The sequence below is a fragment of the Anguilla anguilla genome, chromosome 1 (genome assembly GCF_013347855.1).
Source record: "Anguilla anguilla isolate fAngAng1 chromosome 1, fAngAng1.pri, whole genome shotgun sequence".
Taxonomy (NCBI): Eukaryota; Metazoa; Chordata; class Actinopteri; order Anguilliformes; family Anguillidae; genus Anguilla; species Anguilla anguilla.
The window spans coordinates 2,452,904-2,458,903 of NC_049201.1; the positions used below are offsets into that span (position 1 = coordinate 2,452,904).

The 6,000-nt window shown below is 47.9% G+C and overlaps 1 long non-coding RNA gene across 1 annotated transcript in view; it reads left to right on the forward strand.

Annotated features, from left to right (window-relative positions):
- The window catches only part of LOC118225104, a 62,038-nt gene extending 56,318 nt beyond the window's left edge, over positions 1 to 5,720 (forward strand). The window contains exons 4-6 of the long non-coding RNA XR_004764770.1: positions 3,179 to 3,244; positions 3,633 to 3,692; positions 5,641 to 5,720. This is a non-coding gene — a long non-coding RNA (uncharacterized LOC118225104). The remainder of the gene's footprint in view (positions 1 to 3,178; positions 3,245 to 3,632; positions 3,693 to 5,640) is intronic.
- Positions 5,721 to 6,000: the final 280 nt, after the last annotated feature.

Genomic DNA, 6,000 nt, shown 5'->3' on the forward strand with positions numbered 1-6,000 from the left:
ATACAGGGTTTTACTCAGTGCAGTTATCCAGCTAACTCAGTAATCCTGCTCTGTGATACAGGGTTTTACTCAGTGCAGTTATCCAGCTAACTCAGTAACCATGTTATGTGATACAGGGTTTTACTCAGCGCAGTTATCCAGCTAACTCAGTAATCCTGCTCTATGATACAGGGTTTTACTCAGTGCAGTTATCCAGCTAACTCAGTGACCCTGCTCTGTGATACGGGAACCTGCTCTGCCACACGTCTGCCTTCTCCTGGCTGTTTATGGAGCTCGTCATCGCACTCCTCTCTCCCATATTGCTAATCCATTAGCTCTCAGACCTGCTGAATGTGGGCGCCTGGCTGCCTTAAGTGACTCTTTTCTCACCCTGGCCTGCTCCCGGCACCCGCACTCCCCCCCCCCCCACCCCCCTCCCCGCACCTCCCTCCGCCTCTCTCCCTCCCGGTTTGACACAAATGGCAAACGGCAGTCTCATCTGTGGCGCTCTCGCAGCCTGGAAATTAAAATTGGCTGGAGCTGTTTCAGCTCCCCTGCCCCCCCCTCCCTTCTTTGCCCACCGGGAACTGCTGCTGGGAGCCAAATTAGCTTGGGTGGGGGTGGGACGGGGGACGGGGGCAGCGGGGGGGGCCAGCCGGCGAGTCGTGTGACCGGGCGCGAGTCTCCCTGTCCCCAGCGGCAGGGGGCCGCGGTTAATGAGGAGGAGGAGGAGAGCGATCCGCTGCTGCCACCACCGCCAAGGCCGCCGCGGTCGGGGGGGGCGGGGGGGGTGGGGGGGGGGCGACCCTGCGCGGCCTGTGAGCCAGAGGCAGAGTGGCGGGAACGCCAGTGGGCGAAAGAAGTGCGCTAGCGGTTAGCGGTGTGAAAACGGCTTCTTTTTGCGTTATACTTACATGGTGAGATTGTCCTCATGTTCTCTCCTGCTCCAACAATGAGTGTTTTCCATATAGTGCCCCCCCCCCCTCCCCCTCGCCCAGTTAAGTGCAGTTATAAATGATGGAGGAGAAGATTTCAGGTCCCAAACCGTCCCAGGCTGAGTAGACACACCCCCCCCCCATCTGAAACTGACAGTGCTAACGAGGGTGAGAAAAATAAAGAAGTAAAAAGGGTAGAAAGCGAAAGAGAATGGGTAGAGGTCCATTGAGTGATTGAAAGGTTAGTTTGGGTAGGAGTGTACCTGGGCGGGTCGGGGGGTTTTCAGCTGCCAGGACGCATGCCAGCTGTTCTCCTGTGTGGGGGTGTGGTTTTGGGGGGGGGGGGGCTTTCTGATGAGCCGCCCTTGACAGTGAAGGTCGTGGGGAGCAACGTAGCGGGAATGTGGAGCCCAGCGTCAGGACACCCCCTTCTTAATTACCTGACCCCCCTCCCCCCCCACCCTTAATCACCTGACAGCCCCCCCCCATTAATCACCTGACAGCCCCCCCCCCCCCAATCATCTGACCTCCTGGGCTGACCCGCCGCATGTCCTGAGTCAGCACGCGAGCAAGCCCGCCCCCCCCCCCCCGCACCCCCCCCCCCGCATGGTCCTTACCCTGGGCAGGTGCCACTGCCAAGGTCGCCATGGAAACGCAGTGGGGAAATCACGCTGGGCTCGGCATGTTCCTCTAACCCTGCCCTGCCCAAAGTGTCTGGGTCGCTATGGGCAACCAGTCAATGAAATCTACTATTACTACTGCTGCTACTGCTACTACTACTACGGGTACTGCAACTACTACTGCTGCTGCTACTACTACTACTGCTACTACTGTTACTGCTACTACTCCTACTACCACTACAGCATCATAATAATAATAATAATAATATTTGCACCCAGGGATAGGGCAAACAGTACCCTATTATTAAATGTGTTTTCAATGTATCCAAAACACCTTCCAGACAAATGTATCTATAAACTACAATCAAATTAGTGCAGGTGCTTTGCAGACAAGAGGGACCCATATCACATTAAATGCATTTAAGTACAAACAGATACAGTATCTGCAATATATGTCTGTGAAAAATTGCCTGCCTGTCTGCAGCCGTCAGCCCCTGTGCCATATTTAATATTTATCCATCACTGTTACTGTTTGTATCGTGGGGAGATGATTCATGAGGCGCGCCCCCCGTCCCCCGTCCCCACCCGTCCCCCCCTCGCCTTTCTCGTGCCCTCCTCCCGCTGCATTGTCTTCTGGAACAGGAGGCAGATGCTCCTGGAGGGCAGAGGGGGGAATTGGGATCCGTGTGACCCTGGCAGCTATTGAAACAGAAAGCGTCTGCTTAATTACAGCGTGTGCCGTGCCCTTGTTCGTTTCTTTAAGCTAATTAAATATGTGTTTTAACTAATTATCGCCTTATTCCCCCGACTATTAACGGGCGGGGAAAAAATGGCACCGTGCGAACGAACGAGCTGCGCGATCCGCAAACACGGCGGAGGAAGCGCGATTGCAGGAGAAAGCCGTCCGATTTTTCCACAAAAAAATAAAACCATAAAAAATTAAATAAAATAAGAGGAATTGAACTGACAGGGGGCTTTGCCTTTCTTGCTGTTCTTTAATAATTCAGTCAGAATCTGCCGATGCATATTCCGGTGCTGAAACAATAAATCCCCCACACCGTTTCGCGAAACGCTGAGCAGTGATTGTTATTCGGTCACAATTATACATTTCTGTCTTCCACAATAGCGCAAATGTTTGTGAGGTACCGGATCTTCTGGTTGAGTCGCAACTGTTCTCAGCTCCGTAGGATTCTGTATTTTCATAAATGTTTATTTTTCAGCGCAGTTTTTATTTGATTTTTGATGCACAAATCAGGTTTTTAACCCTACAAATTATTCCGTATCTTCGTATATTTCCGGTTTTCTTATTTTATCGTTATTTTATTATCAGAGTATAAATGTTTTCTGCTGCTTTATTACAGGAAAGGTGCTATATAAAGTTTTTTTTATTATTATTTTTACTGTTAATTTCATTTTCGCTTGCATGGGAAACAGTGTACGCCATAATGTCATGTTTGCAACAGCAGTGCCTAAGGCTTCCTTCCGTTACATTACATTACATTATATGACATCACACAGTGTAGGCATAAACAGTCTATGCAGTAATTTAGGGCCACAGTTATCCCAGTGCCACAGAACTCAAGTTTAAATTGTTGTTTTTTGTAAGACATTTTAATTGTACGGTATTGTTATTTGTCTCTCCAGTTTCCACAACCGCTTAGCAGCAGATTGTCTGGAGAATACGCCAATACGAAAGGGTAATATCACTCAGTAAGCCTGTTTATAATCAATACCATCCACTTAAGTGTTTTAACTGATCCTATTTGTACCTGACTGATACCTGGCATTTTCTGTTTCCTCATTATTTGCTAGTGCATGTGCATGAATGCTGTTGGTTGTTTGTCTGTACACCTGCTCCCTTACATTTTAATTGGAAAATATTATTTCTTGAACATTGTGAATAAGTATCACCTTACTCTGTTTTTTTAATAAAACACAAGTTGTTTTGTAATGCATTGGTTTTAGTAAAAAAAAAAAAAAAAATTCTTACATTCAAGTGTAGCCTGAAGCGGCTACTTCCTGCTTCCTGTGTATCCGGGTGGTAGTGATGCGGAAATGATGTCACCACCCTCCATTTTGATTGTGTTTCTTCCCCCAGGGCTTCTCTTTCTTACCGCAGGTTATAATTTGTAAAATGGTGGTGGGAGAAACAGCTGTGGTGAGTGACAGTGAACCCCCTAATGGGCAGGCTGGTGAGTGCTGTGTGTTTTATAGCTGGGGAGCCTTTTGTGCTCTTAGGCGAGATGCTTATCGGTGATCTAATGTATGAGTGAACTGGCGATGGTGCATCAGAACTAGTCAGTGGTTTGAGTGTAAAGCATGCTGGCTGCCATTTTACCAAATTGCTAAAGGTGAAGTGCCATTATTCTTATTTTTTATCTGCTTTGGAAAGCACTTTGTCCTCTACACTTGAAACACTTACATTTATTATTTATTATTATTAATTATTATTATAAATTTTTTTGTGAGCGTGCTTAGCGGTCATGTCTGACAACTTTCACACAAAATATTTCCCCCCAGCAACTGACCATAGAAGGAATCGATAAACAGATTAGCCTTCAGGATACTTCCTGTTGCAGGCCTATTGTGACATCACACTTAAAGCTGGGAGGGAGGGAGGGAGGGAGGGAGGAAGAGAGAGAGAGAGAGAGGGAAAGAGAAAGAGAGAGAATTTCACCATAATACTGCAATTCATATTTATGTACCTCCTTAAATAATTCACTTATATAACTGCCAAGCTATGGTGCTCAAATTATTTTAATTGGTCTCCATGAGAGATAAGCCCATTAAAAACAAAAGGAGAGGCACTGTAGACAGCGCGATTAATGCCGCACCTTGTATTAATAATGAAATATGTGAGCGGAGGGAGGAGAGCGCGTTCTGCGGCGCGGAGGGAGGGGGCGCGTTCTGCGGCATGAATATTTAGCGCCCGCGTGTGGGCTGTGATTGGAGGAAAACAAACGCGTGCGTGCGTGCACACGGGTGCGCGTGGTGAGGAGGAACCGCGCTTCGCCGGGCGAGATCACGCAAAAGCATCGATACAAATGTGCGCAAAAAAATAATTAAAAAATTGACGTCAGTATAACGACGCGCTCTCTGCCCTCCTGGGCTGCGGCGGTCTCCCGTTCGTCTCATTGTGAAATGCGGCCTGTTTATGGAGCGGAGTGACCTCGGTGAATTGGCGCGCTGGGGACGATATTAAGGGAGGCGGGCCCGTAAAGTTTTTGGAGATTAGTCTGGTTTTTATGTGGCTTGGGGTAGGTAGGGCGTTCGGGCATGTCTGAATTAAAGCGCCCGCCTCCCTCCGGTGAGCTGGGTCGGGGGGGCGGAGCCTTCTGTTGAACTCCTGTGTGGCGTCATGGCCTTCTCATGTGACCTACTCCTCCTCATCCTCCTCTTCATCTTCCTCATCCTCGTTCAAGATCGTGTATGGAGAGATGAAGCCGCCCTCTTCTGTCCTGGTCCCACATGTTAGATTTACAGAACATAAGCACATTAGAATACATAATGAGGAGCACAGGCCATTCAGCCCATCTAGAACATGAGAACATTATATAATGAGGAGAACAGGCCATTCAGCCCTTATAGAACATAAGAACATTATATAATGAGGAGGACAGGCCATTCAGGCCATATAGAACATAAGAACATTATATAATGAGGAGGACAGGCCATTCAGCCCATCTAGAACATGAGAACATTATATAATGAGGAGAACAGGCCATTCAGGCCATTCGAGCTTGCCATTTGCCTTCAAATGAAAGAGTATTTGAGCACTAGATCTGAACACTGGAAGGTCTGTGTCTGCACGCGGCTTCCTCCCACGCGCTGACAGATCTCTGTGTAAAAGAGCACTTTCCAACGTCTGCGCGGAATTCAGATACTTACCTCCCCTTGTTCTGTGGACAGAACTCATTCTGTAAATCTTTTTCAGTTTACTTTGTTAATCCTTTAAGTGAATTTAAAAGCCTCAATGAAATACCCCCACCACCCCCACCCCCCCCACCCCCCCCCACCCCCATCCTTTTCAAGGCCCAGAATGATTAGGTAGCTCAAGGCTTTTACAGTTTTATACAATGAATCAAAGTAGTTGCCCTTCTCCATAGTTTTTCAAGAGCTGCTGTGCCTTTCATGTGGCGAACACAGAACAGGTGGATGGCATTCCACGTCCAGGTGGACAATGAAGGTAAATTCTACTCTATGATTCCGTTGGCCTGTCTCACACACACACACACACACACACACACACACGCACAGTTTATTGAGCTTTGAGATGCAGGCAGCTGTAAAATTGCGATCGTGAGACAGATCAGAAATCACGCGTTTGTGCGCGTCGATGTGATCTAAAGCACGTCTGCTTCGCCTTTCTCTCTCTCTTTTGAAATTTGGGGGGCGTCAAACTGTGCCCCCCAAATAACTGTGCCATCACTAAAGCTACACATATATCTTTGTATTTTGTGACTCTT